This window comes from Oncorhynchus gorbuscha, linkage group LG16 (assembly GCF_021184085.1).
Source record: "Oncorhynchus gorbuscha isolate QuinsamMale2020 ecotype Even-year linkage group LG16, OgorEven_v1.0, whole genome shotgun sequence".
NCBI classification, from domain to species: Eukaryota; Metazoa; Chordata; class Actinopteri; order Salmoniformes; family Salmonidae; genus Oncorhynchus; species Oncorhynchus gorbuscha.
The window spans coordinates 88,086,160-88,106,256 of NC_060188.1; the positions used below are offsets into that span (position 1 = coordinate 88,086,160).

General features: G+C 44.3%; 1 protein-coding gene across 26 annotated transcripts in view; it reads right to left on the reverse strand.

Annotated features, from left to right (window-relative positions):
• The window catches only part of LOC123999372 (alpha-adducin-like), a 64,061-nt gene extending 44,028 nt beyond the window's left edge, over nt 1-20,033 (reverse strand). For all 26 annotated transcript variants that reach the window (XM_046305062.1, XM_046305061.1, XM_046305073.1 and 23 more), the window contains exon 1: nt 19,883-20,033. The gene's annotated coding sequence lies outside the window, so the exon portion shown is untranslated. The remainder of the gene's footprint in view (nt 1-19,882) is intronic.
• Nucleotides 20,034-20,097: the final 64 nt, after the last annotated feature.

Sequence of the window (20,097 nt, forward strand, 5' to 3'; positions counted from 1 at the left end):
AAATGTCCTACAGATCTCAACTCTATAAAAGGAGGAAATTGCCATCGCCTGATCTCGCTGCTTTCTCTTCCCTAAATCCATCTGATCCAGAAGTTCTGTGCGTCCATGAATCCACGTAAGTCCACCGACTCTTACCTTTCATCTGAATGATCTGTGGTGATCGGGAGAGTGGGCCATTCAGTTATTGTTTATAGTTATCACCGCGGAGCGCGGCTTGGAGCGCACGCTTCAAACATATTGTGTAATGTGAATTGTTAATAATGACTGCTATGATTTGATCTTTGATTATGAATTTGATTGTATACATGTTATTTGTTTCCTTTGTGATGCAGCACAGACTATTAGTAAATATACCACTTTATGGTTAAAGGAATTCCTGCCTCAGTCTCATACATTCCTCTGTCACCTGACACGTGACCACCTGTTCACCTTCACTGTCAGTCATCCTACCTGTCCAGCTACCCACACAGATTTCACTAATCTTTCACAGGTAGTATCTCCAATGTTTCAGTCCCTTACATTTGTTGCCTAATGAACACAAACATGTTTTAATCAAGATTACATTTAATATCCAAGGCAGGCAGCCTGGTGGAAAAATGTCACGTCACGCTTGGTGCTAAACATTACATGCCATCACCTCTGCTGCTTCCTGTTTTGATAGTGACCACACCCCCCAGGGCTTATTGATTTCCTGTCCATTTCCTCAGGCTCAGTCAGTCTAGATACAAAACAAGACACTCAACTGTCATCATTACAGGGGATAAAATGAAAATGTGGCGCGGCGAGCAGCGCATCGGTCTAAGACACTGCATCTCAGTGCTTGAGGCACCACTACAGACATCCTGGTTCGAGTCCAGGCTGTATCCCAACCGGCTGTGAATGGGAGTCCCATAGGGCGGCACACAATTGGCCCAGCGGTGTCCGGGTTGAACAGGTGTAGGCCGTCATTGTAAATAAGAATTTGTTCTTAACTGACTTGCCTAGTTAAATAAAGGTTCAATTTAAAAAAATTAAAATGAACCAGCAAGCCAACCTAACATTGACATTGCTAGCACAGGGAGTAAGGAAGAGAGGGAGTTACCATGAAATGCCATTATCAGTCCAGAGAGTGGATGGCAGTGATTCTGTTGCATAGCAGAGCTATGAGAGCTGGTTGCTGCAAACCATGAACAAGTTGCACCACTATCACCCATAGAACAGCATTGATGTCAGAGAGAAATGGAGAGGAGACAGAGGACAGTAGTCTCACACTGACATTTTCATAGGAGAATCAACGTAGAGTGGCTGGAGTCTAGAGGTAAATAAGCCATTTCCAATTGATCCAGGCTCTTTTTTGTCAAGGCTGTCTGATGGGATAATGTTCCCTCAGACAGAGTACATTACCAGCCTGTAGCCAGAGAGTTGACCTCCCCCCAGAGGACAAAGACAGCCAGCATAGAGAATTATAGCTAGGCGGGGCCCTGTTCCAATACTCAAAATGCCTCCTTCCTTCCTCCCTTCCATGAAGTAATCAGTCCCTGATCTGACATGATTGCTGAAATCAATGCAGTGAATTCCTCTTTAAATCTAACCTAGCCAATCATGTTACCACAGTGACTACTACCTCAAGAAAGGGATGAGGCTCAGGATGCATTTTTACAGTACTTGAAAAGGGCCCAAGTAGGCCTCTCTGGGCTGCCTGGCAGACACCACAGTCTCTGGGCTGCCTGGCAGACACCACCGTCTCTGGGCTGCCTGGCAGACACCACCGTACACCATTAGTCCTTCTCAGTCCTCAGCAGTTAGACAAATCTCAGCCGAAACAGGACACAGGGCTGCTATGATAACTACTACCCAGGACCAAATCAACCAGGCCTCACAGCAGAGAGAGATGTGCCCAGTCCATTTAGTGCCCGAGACTAACGGAGAATAGTTTGGGTGAAACTAAAACACCTGGAGACACTAAACAAAACAGATATTTACCATTTGTATGGCTGAAGTAATAAAAAAAAATATATATATAGTTATTTATTTGTTTGCAACCACTGACACTAAAACAGTGCATATATATATATATATATATATATATATATATATATATATATATATATATATATATATATCAGTATTGAAGTGTCAGTATTGAAGCTATGGTTCTCTTTTCTGACCTGATGGATTCTTGAGATTTTTACACTCACGAAATACATAGTCCAGAGGAACTAGTCTGGAATCCCAACTGATATAGTTTCACAGTTTGCATTGTATTTCAGGCTGCCAAATACCAACATGAAAAAGTTGAAAAATAGCAATTAGGGATAGGTCTTCCTGTGCCAATCTCATTAGGGACCAAAACACCCAGAACCTCTGGTCTGTTACTAATCCGATTGTATCACGAATTGCCTATTTATTGTCCAACAGAACAGAGGATAATGCTGCACTGGTTGGTAGAGAATGGATTCTTGCCAGAGACCCAAATGGGATGCTATTCCCTATAGAGTGCACTACTTTTTAACCAGGGCCTATCACAGCCTGCTCAAAAGTAGTGCACTCTAGGGAATAGGGTGCCATGTGGGATGCAACCGTGGGGTTCTGTGTCCAGGAATGGAATGGTCCCTTAATGGTCCCGGTCGTCCGCTCTATGACTGACTCAGCACTCTCGACTGTTGAGGATCTGTTGTGATTGTTGTGGTGCCAGTACTGTGGGAAGGGAACGTCGCAGGCATGTTGTGGTGCCAGTACTGTGGGAAGGGAACGTCGCAGGCATGTGGTGGTGCCAGTACTGTGGGAAGGGAACGTTGCAGGCATGTTGTGGTGCCAGTACTGTGGGAAGGGAACGTCGCAGGCATGTGGTGGTGCCAGTACTGTGGGAAGGGAACGTTGCAGGCATGTTGTGGTGCCAGTACTGTGGGAAGGGAACGTCGCAGGCATGTGGTGGTGCCAGTACTGTGGGAAGGGAACGTTGCAGGCATGTTGTGGTGCCAGTACTGTGGGAAGGGAACGTCGGAGACAAAATCTGAATCCTCATCCAAGAGAAAACGACCCAGAACAAGAAGGCTCTAAAAGCAACTGTGGTTGAGTAAAGTGTCTGCTTACATGCACAGCTTCAACAAACTAAGGACAGAAACACACTAAATGGTAATTATACACTGTCCCTGGTATCTGATATAGACAACAAGCAAGTCGACTCCATTATAACCTCAAACTGTGTTCGTGAGTCTTGCAGATGACGTACGTCTTCAAACTAAGGACCAAAACATACAAAATGGGGGTAAAGTAGCTTTAAAAACACACACAGCTGAAACAACATGAACTAAGTGCTTTCAGTGCTAACAGAGTGACCACTATCCTTATTCCTACTGCAGCAACCAAGCTCAGGAAATAACTGAGGCTTTGTGTAATAGGATCTCCCACCGCCTCCAGGCAGTAACAGATACACTGCTGCTGATCCCGGTCCTCTAGACTGACATCCATGGGAACACAGAGAGCAAAATAGCTTCATCAACAGTTATTCATTTTGTCCAAATCTTACTGTATAATCAAATCTGAATACAATGCCTACATCAATTCTTAAAACATTTTTTTTTAAGTCAACCACTTCCTAAATTTCAAAATGTATGGAGTTTCTTTTTTCAGTTCCACAGTTTAGATTAGCTTTGGATAAATCTCAGGTATATAGCCTCAACCTCGCTTACAGAACCCAAGGAAGCCCACCCATAGAAAGATGATTACTATTCTATTAAAATGTACTCCATTAAGTCATTAAGTCACTCCATTAAGTCATTAAGTCATTCCATTAATCCATTAAGTCATTCCATTAAGTCATTCCATTAAGTCATTCCATTAAGTCATTCCATTAAGTCATTCCATTAAGTCATTCCATTAAGTCATTCCATTAAGTCATTCCATTACGTCATTCCATTACGTCATTCCATTAAGTCATTCCATTAAGTCATTCCATTAAGTCATTCCATTAAGTCATTCAGTCGCTCCATTCAGTCGCTCCATTCAGTCATTCCATTAAGCCATTCCATTAAGCCATTCCATTAAGCCATTCAGTCGCTCCATTAAGTCGCTCCATTAAGTCACTCCATTAAGTCACTCCATTAAGTCACTCCATTAAGTCACTCCATTAAGTCACTCCATTAAGTCAAGAGCCTCTGTCTCCATGACCTGTACATCTAAGGTAAACAACATGGATGGTTCCCAAATGGCACCATATTTCCAATAAAGTCAATGCACTAGGAGTCGATTCAAAAGTAGTGCACTATATAGGGAAAGGGTGCCATTTTGGACAAAGCCCAAACCTTCCATGGGTTCATTGAGGTCAGAGTTCTGTGTGAACAGCCATCCAGTCAGGTCAAAGGTCAGTAGATAGACCAAGAACGGGATTGCCTTGAGGATAGTGAAACTGGAAACTAGACCGTGAGAGAGAAGAGGTCAACCAGCTTGTCGTCCTAAAAACAGGAAATTAGTAATTTTTCAACCTCTGGTTCGTTGTCCACTCCTATGGGGGAAATTAATATAGAGAAGAATGGTTTTTGGGGATCAGCGGTGAAATGAAGGTTTATTGTGTAAACAAGCTTTTCCACAAAAAGTTACATTCGCAGATTAAGACTATTTTATAGGACAAAACAGAGAAGAGCTCCTAAGGCTGCGTTTCCAACAGACTTAATTTTCTGCACTTATCCAAAAACGGCATTAAAATTGACCCATCGTCTTTGGCCAATGAGCCACGGTGGAGTATACCTCGGTCAATGCCTACAAAAAGACGCCATCACTATTGCCCTCTATAAATATTACATTGTTTCTTACACAAAATGTTACAATAGGAAAGAGTACAGGAGATGAAATACACTTCCTGCTTGTATGTAACATCCTTCTGAGGTCAACTTGAAACATCCCAGATGTCCAGTACAAACAGTATTCCCAGATAACACTTCCACTGAGTGTCTGAACTGGGAAAGTCAAAAGCCCGGCATAATGCTGTGAAACTATTAAGAGTCCTACCAGGATTATCAATCTAAGAAAAACTCAGTTGTTAACTTGTGGAGAGAAGAGATAGTCGTGACCAGACTAGCAAGCAGTGTTTATTAATTCAACCCCTTCAGATTGCAACTTCGAGAATTTGACATCAAGTGCCATTTTTCTTGTGTTGTGCTACATTTTCTGATAATGGTTATAAGAGGAAAACGAGGGATAAGACTTAATTTAAAAAAAATATTATCCTGAAATTCCATGTGAATTCACAATGCAGTTGACTGCTGCCAGCGTTGGTTTGGGTCTCACGGTGCGTCTCTTTCAGATGGTTCAACATTGCACCTGTATTACCATTACTGTACCTTAATTTCACCTGGCAAAGTTAGCATTTTATCCTCATTTAACTTTCTCAAAGTAACTTAGTTGCTGTTGGTGGCCTTGCTGCCTTTGTCCAACTGTTAACAATGACGCAGTGGTATGGAGTTGACTCCAAAATAATTGATTCATCATAACTACCTTTTTTTTCACCTTTATTTAACCAGGTAGGCCAGTTGAGAACAAGTTCTCATTTACAACTGCAACCTGGCCAAGATAAAGGAAAGCAGTGCGACACAAACACATGGAATAAACAAATGTACATTCAATAATGCAACAGAAACATCTATATTCAGTGTGTGCAAATGAAATAAGGAGGTAAGGCAATAAATTGACTAATAGTGGCGAAGTAACTACAATTTAGCAATTTACACTGGAGTGATATACAGTTGAAGTCGGAAGTTTACATCCACTTAGGTTAGAGTCATTAAAACGCGTTTTTCAACCACTCCACAAATGTCTTGTTAACAAACTATAGTTTTGGCAAGTTGGTTAGGACATCTACTTTGCGCATGACACAAGTCATTTTTCCAACAATTGTGTACAGACAGATTATTTCACTTAATCACAATTCCAGTGGGTAAGAAATTAACATCCACTAAGTTGACTGTGCCTTTAAACAACTTGGAAAATTCCAGAAAAGTATGACATGGCTTTAGAAGCTTCTGAAAGGATAATTGACATAATTTCAGTCAATTGGAGGTGTATCTGTGGATGCATTTCAAGGCCTACATTCAAACTCAGTGCATCTTTGCTTGATATCATGGGAATATCAAAAGAAATCAGCCAAGACTTTCGGAAAAGTCTGGTTCCTTGGGTGCAATTTCCAAACACACGAAGGTACCGCGTTCATCTATACAAACAATAGTACGCAAGTATAAACACCATGGGATCACGCAGCCGTCATACCGCTCAGGAAGGAGACGCGTTCTGTCTTCTAGAGATGAGCATACTTTAGTGCGAAATGTGCAAATCAATCCCAGAACAACAGCAAAGGACCATGTGATGATGCTGGAGGAAACGGGTACAAAAGTATATATATCCACAGTAAAACGAGTCCTATATCGACATAACCTGAATGGCCGCGGAGCAAGGAAGAAGCCACTGCTGCAAAACAGCCATAAAAAAGCCAGACTACGGTTTGCAACTGCACATGGGGACTTTTGGGAGAAATGTCCTCTGGTCTGAAGAAACAAAAATGGAACGCTTTGGTCATAAATGTTAGGAGGAAAATGGGGGATGCTTGCAAGCCAAAGAACACCATCCCAACCGTGAAGCACGGGGGTGGCAGCATCATGTTGTGAGGGTGATTTGCTGCATGCGGGACTGGTGCACTTCACAAAATAGATGGCATCATAAGGTAGGAAAATTATATGGCTATATTGAAGCAACATCTCAAGACATCAGTCAGGAAGTTGAAGCTTGGTCGCAAATGAGTCTTCCAAATGGTCAATGGCCCCAAGCATACTTCCAAAGTTGTGGCAAAATGGCTTAAGGACAACAAAGTCAAGGTATTGGAGTGGCCATCACAAAGCCCTGACCTCAACCCTCCTTTTTGGGCAGAACTGAAAAAGCATGTGTGGGCAAGGAGGCCTACAAACCTGACTCAGTTACACCTGCTCTGTCAGGAGGAATGGCCCAAAATTCACCCAACTTAGCTTGTGAAAGGCTACTCGAAACATTTGACCCAAGTTAAACAATTTATTGGCAATGCTACCAAATATTAATTGAGCGTATGTACATTTCTGACCCACTGGGAATGTGATGAAGGAAATAAAAGCTGAAATCACATAAAATCACTACTATTATTCTGACATTTCACATTCTTAAAATAAAGTGGTGATCCTAACAGACCTAAAACAGGGAATTTTTACAATGCCTAAATTGTGAAAAACTTAGTATATATATATATATATATATAATATTTTTTTGACCCCTTTTTCTCCCCCAATTTTTGTTTTAGTAGCTACTATCTTGTCTCATCGCTACAACTCCCGTACGGGCTCGGGAGAGACGAAGGTTGAAAGTCATGCGTCCTCCGATACACAACGCAAGCTTAAGCCGCACTGCTTCTTAACACAGCACGCATCAAACCCGGAAGCCAGCCGCACCAATGTGTCGGAGGAAACACCATGCACCTGGCAACCTTGGTTAGCGCGCACTATGCACGGCCAGGCACAGGAGTCGCTGGTGCGCGATGAGACAAGGACATTCCTACCGGCCAACCCCTCACTAACCCGGACGACGCTAGGCTAATTGTGCATCGCCCCACAGACCTCCCAGTCGCGGCCGGTTATGACAGAGCCTGGGCGCGAACCCAGAGTCTCTGATGGCACAGCTGGCCCTGCAGTACAGCGCCCATAACCACTGCGCCGGGAGGCCTCGAGTTTAAATGTATTTGACTAAGGTGTATGTAAACTTACGACCTCAACTGTATGTATTTATAGTTGTTCACATATTCTAAGTCAGAACAGTCCAGAGTAGTGATGCTAGTCGGGCGGGCAGGTGCGAGCAGTGATCAGTTGAAGAGCTTGCATTTAGTTTTACTAGCGTTTAAGAGCAGTTGGAGGCCACAGAAGGAGTGTTGTATGGTGTTGAAGCTCTTTGGAGGTTTGTTAACGGAGTGTCCAAAGAAGGGCCAGATGTATACAGAATGGTGTCTTCTGCGTAGAGGTGGATCACAGAATCACCCGCAGCAAGAGCGACATCATTGATATATACAGAGAATGGAGTCGGTCAGAGAACCGAAGCCTGTGGCACCCCCATAGAGACCGCCAGGGGTCCGGATAACAGGCCCTCCGATTTGACACACTGAACTCTATCTGAGAAGTAGTTAGTGAACCAGGCGAGGCAGTCATTAGAGAAACCAAGGCTGTTGAGTCTGCCGATAAGAATGTGGAGATTGACAGAGTCGAAAGCCTTGGCCAGGTTGATGAAGACGGCTGCACAGTAATGTCTTTTATCAATGGCGGTAATGACATTGTTTAGGACCTTGAGCATGGCTGAGGTGCACCCACGACCAGCTCGGGAACCAGATTGCATAGTGGAGAAGGTGCAGCGGGATTCGAAATGGTCGGTGATTGGTTTGTTCACTTGGCTTTCGAAGATTTTAGAAAGGCAGGGCAGGATGGATATAGGTCTAACAATTTGGGTCAAGAGTGTCTCACCCTTTGAAGAGAAAATGACCACGGCCACTTTGCAATCTTTAGGAATCTCCGACAATACAAAAGTGAGGTTGAACACTTTTGTAAAAGGGGTTGCAACAATGGCGGCGGATAATTTTAGAAAGAGGGACCAGATTGTCTAGCCCGGGTGATTTGTAGGGATCCAGATTTTGCAGCTCTTAAAGAACCTCAGCTGTCTGAATTTGGGTGAAGGGGGGGCTTGGGCCAGTTGCTGCGGGGGGGGTGCAGATTTGTTGGCTGGGGTAGGGGTAGCCAGGTGGAAAGCTGTATTTTTACAAAAATACAGACATTTCAGAATTTTTGGTGGCCTTCCTAAGCCAGGATTCAGACACGGCTAGGACATCATGGTTGGCGGAGTGTGCTAAAGCAGTGAATAAAGTAAACTTCGGGAGGAGGCTTTATGATGTTAACATGCACGTCGACTCCCATTTCTGAGTGTCAACATTCGACTCTTAATATTCAGTATTTCTGGAATGGAGGAGATCGACAAGTTGCTGAAATTCCAGAGAACACAAACACTCACATCTTTCATAGTGAGTTAGCGAGGGATGGGGGGAGAGAGAGAGGGGCACAGTATACAGGCAGAACCGTGCACTAGGCCTATCTAATCGGCAATCAAAAAGTGTGTCTGGCAAATGGAATGCTGTATCTCACAATTTCTTGGCTTGCAAAGTCTCGCAACCTCAGTAAACAGGGCCTGTCATCGATGACTAGGATAATAAGACGAGTGAGATGCATCACTTAGCTCTCACAGTATCTGCGCAGATGGGATTGGTAACAGTGAGGGTTGTTTCCAGCTCTCGGATGGCCTTGGTAACAGGGAGGGCTTGGTAACAGGGAGGGCTGTTTTCAGCTCTACAGATGGGCTTGGTAACAGGGAGGGTTGTTTCCAGCTCTAGGATGGGCTTGGTAACAGGGAGGGCTTGGTAACAGGGAGGGCTTGGTAACAGGGAGGGTTGTTTCCAGCTCTAGAATGGGCTTGGTAACAGGGAGGGCTTGGTAACAGGGAGGGCTTGGTAACAGGGAGGGTTGTTTCCAGCTCTAGAATGGGCTTGGTAACAGGAAGGGTTGTTTCCAGCTCTAGAATGGGCTTGGTAACAGGGAGGGCTTGGTAACAGGGAGGGCTTGGTAACAGGGAGGGTTGTTTCCAGCTCTAGAATGGCCTTGGTAACAGGGAGGGCTTGGTAACAGGGAGGGCTTGGTAACAGGGAGGGCTTGGTAACAGGGAGGGCTTGGTAACAGGGAGGGCTTGGTAACAGGGAGGGCTTGGTAACAGGGAGGGCTTGGTAACAGGGAGGGCTTGGTAACAGGGAGGGCTTGGTAACAGGGAGGGCTTGGTAACAGGGAGGGCTTGGTAACAGGGAGGGCTTGGTAACAGGGAGGGCTTGGTAACAGGGAGGGTTTGGTAACAGGGAGGGTTTGGTAACAGGGAGGGCTTGGTAACAGGGAGGGCTTGGTAACAGGGAGGGCTTGGTAACAGGGAGGGCTTGGTAACAGGGAGGGCTTGGTAACAGGGAGGGGAGGGGTCTATTACAATGAGATGAACGTATGTGTTGTTGACTTTAGATCTCCAATAATCATTGAGAACTTAACGAAATAGCAAAGTATTTCAGTTAGCTTTTCAGCTCATTTCAGCTAACTCATTCACATTAGGTACACCCACTGTGCACCTCATTAGTCATATTTGAGGGGACATAGTTGGCATGGCTGACTACGCATATTTAATATTGCTTCGCGGCGTTCGATGAGAGCAGGACGTTCTGTTGAGAAGGATAATAAGACGAGTGAGATGCATCAAAGCTCTCACAGTATCTGTGCATGTGCACAGGTTCGCTTCACACTGTTCCGTGTGGTAGCCAGGGCACCAAAATAGCGGAGAAGTTGAGCCTCACACGTCAACACTCTTAGTTGTTGAGGAATTGATCCACTACGCTGTTCACTTGCTACTTTTTTGTTTACCTACAAAAACATTGATTTTCAGTCATGGATTTCTCTTAATGTTAAGGAGCCTAATTTGGTTAAAATGTTCACATTAGAGGTCGACTGATTATGATTTGTCAACGCCGATACCGATTATTGGAGGACCAAAAAAGCAGATACCGATTAAATCGGGCGATTTTATTTATTTATGTGTAATAATGACAATTACAACAATACTGAATGAACAATTATTTTAACTTAATATAATACATCAATAAAATCAATTTAGCCTCAAATAAATAATGAAAAATGTTCAATTTGGTTTAAATAATGCAAAAACACAGTGTTGGAGAAAGTAAAAGTGCAATATGTGCTATGTAAGAAAGCTAACGTTTCAGTTCCTTGCTCAAAACATGAGAACATATGAAAGCTGGTGGTTCCTTTTAACAAGAGTCTTCAATATTCCCAGGTAAGAAGTTTTAGGATGTAGTTATTATAGGACTATTTCTCTCTATACCATTTATTTCATATACCTTTGACTATTGGATGTTCTTATAGGCACTTTAGTATTGCCAGTGTAAAAGTATAGCTTCCATCCCTCTCCTCGCCCCTACCTGGGCTCGAACCAGGAACAAATCGACAACAGCCACCCTCGACGCAGATCTACCCATGCAGAGCAAGGGGAACAACTACTCCAAGTCTCAGAGCAAGTGACGTTTGAAATGCTATTAGCGCGCACCACGCTAACTAGCTAGCCATTTCACATCGGTTACACCAACCTAATCTCGGGAGTTGATAGGCTTGAAGTCATAAACAGCTCGATGCTTGAAGCACAGCGAAGAGCTACTGGCAAAACACACGAAAGTGCGGTTTGAATGAATGCTTATGAGCCTGCTGGTGCCTACCACCGCTCAGTCAGACTGCTCTATCAATTCATAGACTTAATTATAACATAATAACACACAGAAATGCGAGCCTAAGGTCATTAATATGGACGAATCCGGAAACTATCATCCCGAAAACAAGACGTTAATTCTTTCAGTGAAATACATTCAGTGAAATTCACTGAAGTTCCATATTTTATCTAACGGGTGGCATCCATCAGTCTAAATATTCCTGTTACATTGCACAACCTTCAATGTTATGTCATAACATAACAAACTGTTGCATATACCCCGACTCTGCGTGCAATGAACGCAAGAGAAGTGACAATTTCACCTGGTTAATATTGCCTGCTAACCTTTCTTCTAGCTAAATATGCAGGTTTAAACATATATACTTCTGTGTATTGATTTTAAGAAAGTCATTGATGTTTATAGTTCGGTACACGTTGGAGCAACGACAGTACTTTTTCGCAAATGCGCACCGCATCGATTATCTGCAAAGCAGGACACGCTAGATAAACTAGTAATATCATCAACCATTTGTAACCATAGCTTCCATCCCATCATCCATAACAAGTGATTATGATTAATTGATATTTTTTTTATAAGATAAGTTTAATGCTAGCTAGCAACTTACCTTGGCTTCTTACTGCATCCGCGTAACAGGCAGGCTCCTCGTGGAGTGGAGAAAGGCAGGTGATTAGAGCATTGGACTAGTTAACCGTAAGGTTGCAAGAATGAATCCCTGAGCTGACGAGGTAAAAATCTGTCGTTCTGCCCCTGAACAAGGCAGTTAACCCACTGTTCCTAGGCCGTCATTGAAAATAAGAATGTGTTCTTAACTGACTTGCCTCTTAAATAAAGTTGTAAAATCAAATAAAAATCAGTAAAATCGGCGTCCAAATATACCGATTGTTATGAAAATTTTGATTTATCATTCCGATTTATCGGTCGACCTCTAGTTCACACCCCATTACTGATATCAGCTTACTGTTCTGAATGGTACACTACTAGGCCTACTCATATTACGGTCAGTCACCCGAGCAGACATGGTTGACATTCATAACATTCACTGAATCATTTACTCACACACACCCCCAACTTCTGACGGCAAGTGAAGTCAACAACTTGCTGCACATACTTCACTTAACTCGCCGAGTCGTCTGACAAAAAAGACTGAGGCTGCGTAGCAACAAGCACAAAACCCCTCCCAATTTAAACCCATACTGACTAACACACACACACACACACACACACACACACACACACACACACACACACAGTTGGTGTCCTCCATCCACCGGTTACCAATGTAAACGGTGGATGTTAAGAAAAATAATCTCTATCAACATTTACGGGATGTAGCACTGTGCAGCTACTGATAAAATCTGATACAATGACAGCATCTGGCTCAGTGCTTTACGTTTCACCACTGGCTGGGTCATCTGCATACAGTACTAACCCCAGCCATCACACAGTCCCCCTCTATTACATACAGTACTAACCCCAGCCATCACACAGTCCCCCTCTATTACATACAGTACTAACCCCAGCCATCACACAGTCCCCCTCTATTACATACAGTACTAACCCCAGCCATCACACAGTCCCCCTCTATTACATACAGTACTAACCCCAGCCATCACACAGTCCCCCTCTATTACATACTGTACTAACCCCAGCCATCACACAGTCCCCCTCTATTACATACTGTACTAACCCCAGCCATCACACAGTCCCCCTCTATTACATACAGTACTAACCCCAGCCATCACACAGTCCCCCTCTATTACATACAGTACTAACCCCAGCCATCACACAGTCCCCCTCTATTACATACTGTACTAACCCCAGCCATCACACAGTCCCCCTCTATTACATACAGTACTAACCCCAGCCATCACACAGTCCCCCTCTATTACATACAGTACTAACCCCAGCCATCACACAGTCCCCCTCTATTACATACTGTACTAACCCCAGCCATCACACAGTCCCCCTCTATTACATACTGTACTAACCCCAGCCATCACACAGTCCCCCTCTATTACATACAGTACTAACCCCAGCCATCACACAGTCCCCCTCTATTACATACTGTACTAACCCCAGCCATCACACAGTCCCCCTCTATTACATACAGTACTAACCCCAGCCATCACACAGTCCCCCTCTATTACATACAGTACTAACCCCAGCCATCACACAGTCCCCCTCTATTACATACTGTACTAACCCCAGCCATCACACAGTCCCCCTCTATTACATACTGTACTAACCCCAGCCATCACACAGTCCCCCTCTATTACATACTGTACTAACCCCAGCCATCACACAGTCCCCCTCTATTACATACAGTACTAACCACAGCCATCACACAGTCCCCCTCTATTACATACTGTACTAACCCCAGCCATCACACAGTCCCCCTCTATTACATACAGTACTAACCCCAGCCATCACACAGTCCCCCTCTATTACATACAGTACTAACCCCAGCCATCACACAGTCCCCCTCTATTACATACTGTACTAACCCCAGCCATCACACAGTCCCCCTCTATTACATACTGTACTAACCCCAGCCATCACACAGTCCCCCTCTATTACATACAGTACTAACCCCAGCCATCACACAGTCCCCCTCTATTACATACTGTACTAACCCCAGCCATCACACAGTCCCCCTCTATTACATACAGTACTAACCCCAGCCATCACACAGTCCCCCTCTATTACATACAGTACTAACCCCAGCCATCACACAGTCCCCCTCTATTACATACTGTACTAACCCCAGCCATCACACAGTCCCCCTCTATTACATACTGTACTAACCCCAGCCATCACACAGTCCCCCTCTATTACATACAGTACTAACCCCAGCCATCACACAGTCCCCCTCTATTACATACAGTACTAACCCCAGCCATCACACAGTCCCCCTCTATTACATACTGTACTAACCCCAGCCATCACACAGTCCCCCTCTATTACATACAGTACTAACCCCAGCCATCACACAGTCCCCCTCTATTACATACAGTACTAACCCCAGCCATCACACAGTCCCCCTCTATTACATACAGTACTAACCCCAGCCATCACACAGTCCCCCTCTATTACATACTGTACTAACCCCAGCCATCACACAGTCCCCCTCTATTACATACTGTACTAACCCCAGCCATCACACAGTCCCCCTCTATTACATACAGTACTAACCCCAGCCATCACACAGTCCCCCTCTATTACATACTGTACTAACCCCAGCCATCACACAGTCCCCCTCTATTACATACTGTACTAATCCCAGCCATCACACAGCTCCCCTCCCCACTATTACTCAACAACTGGTGCACATCTGAAGTGTGCAGGGGCGTAGCGTTGACTGTGGTCACTATGGAAACAGACCACATTGCCATGGAAACTGAGATAGCCTTTTACACCGTTATGTAATAGTAGAGCAGCCCATCACAATACACCAGGTCTACTCCATATGTTAAATGCACTCTCATGGATGCCACAGCACCATTTGGAACCTGAGAACCTTCTGATGGAATCAAAGGAATGATTCAATCTGGGCCACATTCCAACATGGAATCCCTGGGGGAAACTAGCCAAAAGTCACTAGTATTGATTACAGCAAGACAGTTCTGGATATATTCTGCAACAGTCCAGATGCGGTCAATAACTTATTCCATTCTCCAAGGCTCAGGCCTGCATCCTGCCATGTGGCAATGATTAGAGCATAGAGAGAGAGACAGAGAGAAGGGGAGACAGAGAGACAGAACACCAGGAGAAATCGAGAGTAGTTTTCAGCTCTCCAGCTCTACAGGTGGGCTTGATAACAGGGAGGGATGTTTCCAGCTCTACAGGTGGGCTTGATAACAGGGAGGGCTGTTTCCAGCTCTACAGGTGGGCTTGATAACAGGGAGGGTTGTTTCCATCTCTACAGGTGGGCTTGATAACAGGGAGGGCTGTTTCCAGCTCTACAGGTGGGCTTGATAACAGGGAGGGTTGTTTCCAGCTCTACAGATAACCTTGGTAACGGGAGGGCTTGGTAACGGGGAGGGTTGTTTTCAGCTCTACAGATGGGCTTGGTAACGGGGAGGGCTTGGTAACGGGGAGGGCTTGGTAACGGGGAGGGCTTGGTAACGGGGAGGGCTTGGTAACGGGGAGGGCTTGGTAACGGGGAGGGCTTGGTAACGGGGAGGGCTTGGTAACGGGGAGGGCTTGGTAACGGGGAGGGCTTGGTAACAGGGAGGGCTTGGTAACAGGGAGGGCTTGGTAACAGGGAGGGCTTGGTAACAGGGAGGGCTTGGTAACAGGGAGGGCTTGGTAACAGGGAGGGCTTGGTAACAGGGAGGGCTTGGTAACAGGGAGGGTTGTTTCCAGCTCTAGAATGGGCTTGGTAACAGGAAGGGTTGTTTCCAGCTCTAGAATGGGCTTGGTAACAGGGAGGGCTTGGTAACAGGGAGGGCTTGGTAACAGGGAGGGTTGTTTCCAGCTCTAGAATGGGCTTGGTAACAGGGAGGGCTTGGTAACAGGGAGGGCTTGGTAACAGGGAGGGCTTGGTAACAGGGAGGGCTTGGTAACAGGGAGGGGCTTGGTAACAGGGAGGGGCTTGGTAACAGGGAGGGGCTTGGTAACAGGGAGGGCTTGGTAACAGGGAGGGCTTGGTAACAGGGAGGGTAGGGGTCTATTACAATGAGATGAACGTATGTGTTGTTGACTTTAGATCTCCAATAATCATTGAGAACTTAACGAAATAGCAAAGTATTTCAGTTAGCTTTTCAGCTCATTTCAGCTAAATCATTGACATTAGGTACACCCACTGTGCACCATTAGTCATATTTGAGGGGACATAGTTGGCATGGCTGACTACGCATATTTAATATTGCTACGCAGCGTTCGATCAGAGCAGGAAGTTCTGTTGAAAAGGCCTTTTCATCAATTCTAGTTCATATCCTAGGTCAGAAAAAGAGACAAAACAAGGATAAAGACTACTTGAGTTAGCTCCAAAAATATGCCAGTCAAGTCATATTTAGTGAATGGATTTTGCCATGAGAAGAAACAGATACTTGGTTTCACCCCCCCTCCCTCCCTCGTGAGTGCGTCACCCTCTCACATCATGGGAAGTGCACTTAAGCATTCAGCCTGAGTCAGTCTCATTTTAACTCTGCAGTGAATGCCTGTCAAAGCTGGAATCCATAATAGTCCAACCAATGGGATGTAGGAAACCACTGCTGCCTGTGCCTCAGACAACAACTACTATTGTATCTGCACTGCAGACAGAAGAATGCATTGGAGATACTCTTGTTGCTCATTTAAAATTTTGAGTTTGATTCTGTGTGTATATGGCAAAATCTAGTAAGCTGAAAGCATCCAATGCACAAAAATGGTTTTGTTTGAATACGACTCCAAGTGACGTTATTTAACCAGAATTCATGAAAGAAAAGACATAACTATTTCTAATCCACTGTACCCTGATAATACAAGTCTGATATAAAACACAGTTTCTCAGGGTTTTGAAATCAACTCTTAGGAATAGAGTTAGACACCATTTCATGTTATTGGAGGTCCCACATACCAACATTGGTTTGCTTTGGACAGATGATAATGCTTAGATAAACCCCCATCAGTCTGCCATAAAGCGTCATCAGTCTGCCATAAAGCGTCATCAGTCAGCCATAAAGCGTCATCAGTCAGCCATAAAGCGTCATCAGTCAGCCATAAAGCGTCATCAGTCAGCCATAAAGCGTCATCAGTCAGCCATAAAGCGTCATCAGTCAGCCATAAAGCGTCATCAGTCTGGTCTTAACCAATATGGTGGATTGTCCTTGACCTGGTTCTTGGGGATAACATGACTGTTAGCTGGAAGAGGACGAGCAGCATTTCTTCTAATTCATTACCTTGCGTTTCCACTGGAAAAATCTGTGATTTTTAAATGGTGAGGCGAGGAGTCTATGATCATTTTGCGACGTGATTTGTTAGTACAAAGTAGTATCTAGTGAAAACATACTGTGTGAGTGCTTCACTATAGAAGGAGAAAGGAAGGAACTTAAAAATCTTGTCCATTCCAACTATGCTTGATTCAGATTGGCCCAGTAGTGTGAACAGGGTACTAGCCTCTTCAAACAGGACACGCTGCTGGCTGTTACAGGACATGAGAGTAGTGCCTGGGTTACACAGATGGCAGTGTTATCATTATGCAAGACTGAGATGCATCCCAAATGGCACCCTATTCACAATGTACTAGTGCACTACTTTGGAACAGGGACCATAGGTGCACTGATTATGTAAGGAATGGGTTGCCATTTGGGACACAGCCTCAGCAGGGGGTGACTGTGTTTAGCGGTCGTGAATATGGCCCCAAATCATCATCATAATAATGTATTCCTGAAATGTAATCCATAGAAGTCCTTTGAGGGACAGAAAGATATTTTACATTTGCACACAAAATGATTATTGAGAAATAATGAACTAAAGTCACACCCGATAAGAGTGTTTTCTAAATGTCTAAACATAAACGCAGGCTAAATGATGTGACTCCTGAGCCTTATCAAGGCCTCCTCATAACTACGGTTGTAGTAACGTCTAAAGCTGACACTGTTGGCATGGAAATGTTGTTTTCTGAGGCAGGGTGTTGTGTTGAGGGGACAGGGGTTGGGGAGGGAGGGTCCTCAAGGCTTTATCTGGGTGTGGGAGATCACTGTCTAACAACAGTACTGAGAATAAACCCTGCTTAGGGAGTTTGAGGAGATTAGTTTGAGCAAGGTGAGGCACAGAACTTCTAATTTTGACCACATTATTGATGCAAGATGATTTGTAGATCAGCGATTCTGCGCAGCCTGAATGCAATGTAGACCCACGCACACCGTCTTACATAGCTCTAGTATCAACTGCGATACCCTGAGTCTACATATGTGCCGGTGACAACTATAGAAGAAACTAGGCAAAGCAGTGGACTAGTGACAAAGCTTCAGGACATTAGTGCCACTGAGCTGGTTCGTGACGTTTTCCTGGTAACATTGTCAATATTAACCTAGGTAGTCAAATCCATTTTTAGAACTTCCTCAGAAAACATGGTTTCTTATGTCTAATATACACTCTATGCAGTGCATTAACAAATCTGTTTACACACCCGAAACAGTGCCAAAATTTACACTCGGAGAAAGGAAGGAAAGAGAGTGAGAAAGAAAGGGAAAAAAATGTTTGAAATGAGGAACACATTTTCATCATCTGCACTGGGGTCAAGGGTGTGTCTAGTAGCCCGAAAACTAACAGACTTCAAAAATGTGTTTGTGTGTGTGTGTGTTGTTTGGTACTGCTAGCTTCACTCCAATGGGTGTTCCTCTCATTCCACCAGAATAACGAAATCCAGGGAGTTACCCCTCCACAGTTCTCTAAAGGGCTTCTAGCCTAGTCCCTCTCTACTAATCCCCACAGAGGGAAAGAGAGAGGGGAGGGGAGTTAGGCTACAGCCCACTGACTGACTGGAAAATCTACCGTATCTACAGCTAGTGGACTAGAGAAGCAACATCTTAATGGAATCTGCTCTGCGATGTTGTCCTAAAAATCCACACACACACAGAGTAGCAAAACGCTTTCCAACAGACAATGAAAACAAGTGCTTCTTCCACAGCCATCAGTGTTCCTCCTCTGAACGACCCTCTGCTCTTATTAAGGCTTTCACTGCGTGGACATGGGATGATACAGACAATGTACAGAGAAGGACTCGGAATTACTAAATATATTTTTTGGGGCTTGTGTTCTGGATTGGCATCATTAGGAAAGAGAGTATTCCAACGGTCTCTTGGGAGTTTGATTGGAAGATTGCTCAAATAGACAATGAAATGGTGGGATGTTTAAATGAAATAGTTCATTATTATTACTACAGTACATATGGAAAATGACATGCATGAAGTTATACATGGTTGAGTAAGGCCTACAATAGCAACACACACTAGCATATCTCAGTGGATGGCTATTATGAGACTATTTCTTCATTTCCTTTCCCATGCAGGCCTACAGTACGCAAAGTAGGCTACCAGACACTAGAGGGACAAACACATTTCCTAATAACATTGCATAATAGATAATACTGCACCGTTTTTTGAGTTTGATAGATACATAACAGTAAACATGCACTAATTCAACCTAAACTCCGTTTCCTTTCCTGCAGGCTGTGAAAAATACACAAAACAACAGCCTACTAAAATGTGGCCTTGGAGCCTCACTCCTGCGATTGAAGGAGATTGAAGGAGGTGTGTGGGGAGACCAAGTAATACATGGTGTTGTCGTTGTTTTTATTAACCTTCGAGAGCCAACAAAACGATGTACTGTATGATACTAGTGTTACAGTTGAATAAAACATGAAATCATATGTCGCACAGGCTCCTCTGCAGAGTCCACTGGCGACGCGCAGTCAATAATAGAAACAATATAGGTTTCTACATATTGTACAAAGAGAAACGACATAAACCTTTAAATAATTGACATATTCTCGCACTAGCCGGAGCTTACTACTACGAAACAACATGATCCGTTTTAACTTACCCTCGTTTAGTTGAAATATGATTGAAAAGACAGCACCTTCTCGTAGAAAGCGAGCGTACTATTTTCAGTATTTTTATCCGCTACCCTGCTGCTTTGAAAGAGGTCTGTTTCTGCTTGTAGTTCCTGTGATGCTCCGCCCACCAACGCCTCTCACTTGGGTGCGGCAAAGCGGTGAATGCTGGTGCGCGCCATTGGTTGTGCTCAAAATCCATTGC